The following is a 1,647-nucleotide window of genomic DNA, read 5'->3' as shown; positions in this document are numbered from 1 at the left end:
CTGACTTGATGGCACCTGACAACAACAACAAACCAAGCTTAAATCCAAGGGTTAATAATCCTAAAGCATAGATAACTCACATTTCATTTTGTCATTTCAAACTTAAAATGTACCCATGTTTATCTTTACCACCAAACTGACTCCCTTGTTTAAATTCCCCATTTTCCTGCAGCTTTGGAATGATTAGCTTTGCTTTCTCATTTTTAGCTCATCCACTCATTCACTCTTATTAATTCTTCCCTTACAGAGATACTTCGAATCACTATTTCCCAATGACACTGCCACTGTTTTCATATGGGGCCTCATTACCTTATGGACAGATTGCTGCAAGTTGTACACTCTGTATACTATTGCCAAATAAATTTTTATGAAATCTAATATTAATTAGATCTTTATGAATCCATTTAGCCTTCTGGCCTGGTTTCTGGTCTGTTTGCTCTAGGAATATATCCTCATACATATTCAGATATGACCCAACTTTTTAAAAATTTCAAAAGAGGCAGAAAAGCTAAACATGACTAGTGACTTGATGAATTGCATAGGTGTGGTATAGTAAATTACTTAATTTGAGCCTTCTAGCTATGGTCTTTGTAATTCCCACCAAATGCCTGGGTGGATGTACAATGGCCTGGGTGTGCCGTCTGATCTCCTATAACTTCAGGGGCTGAGAGGAGGAAAAATCAAGATCATAAGCATCAGCTGCCCAAGGTTTATTCCTATGAGTCAAAGGTCCTCCAGCCTCCCAACTTTTTAAACTAATTCTGATTAACACCCTCCAACCTTTTTGCCCAAAACATCTGTGCTGTGTTTGACAAATAATTCATTGCAATGGCCACACAGAACTCATAGACCATATTTACAGTTAGGGGATTTATTAGGGAAATAACAGCCTCTGCTCAGCAGTGTGCATAGGCTTGTCCAGGCTCTGACTTCTTGGCCTCAGTCTGCCCTTCTGAGGCAAGGGTTAGAAAAACTGCCAATTAAGTGCCCAGAGTTACTTCACTTTTCCAGCAAGCCTCTGGTCCAAAGACAGATTTCTTGCTCCATGAGTGCCGAAGCCCACTGTGCCATCATATTCTGGAGTCCTGGTATGGCACTATAGGATAAGCACTGGACTGCTAACCACAGGCTGGTGGTTCAAACCCACCAGCTGTTCCTTGGAAACCCTATACATGGTACTGTGAGTCTGTAGCTGCTTGACGACAGGTAATGACAATAAATCAGTATATGGCAGGAGTTGCAGACTATGGCTTGAAGGGCTATGTTAAGTAATTCATTGCACCACAGTGGGACTATGCAAATGAGGTGCTTGGATTGGTCAGTTATGCCATCACACTGTTTAAGATGAGTTATCCTTGAGGGAGAAAGGGTAACCTCATGACCACCAAGAAGAATGTGTTATTAAGTGATGTCGAGGCAGTTCCGACTTATTTAGGTGTTTAATCCACACTAAATTGGTCTTTGTATTTGGCATGAGGTAAAGGTCTTGTTTCACTCTTTTGCATATTGCTTTCCAGTTCTGCCAGCAACATCTGTTGAAGAGACTATGTCTTCCCCACTCAATGTACTTTGGTCCTTTGTCAAAGATCAGTTTGGTTGTATGTGGAAGAGTTGATTTCTGGATTCTCAATTCTGTTCCACTGATCT

The sequence above is a fragment of the Chrysochloris asiatica genome, unplaced genomic scaffold (assembly GCF_000296735.1).
Source record: "Chrysochloris asiatica unplaced genomic scaffold, ChrAsi1.0 scaffold00007, whole genome shotgun sequence".
NCBI lineage: Eukaryota > Metazoa > Chordata > Mammalia > Afrosoricida > Chrysochloridae > Chrysochloris > Chrysochloris asiatica.
This window is presented reverse-complemented; position numbering follows the sequence as displayed.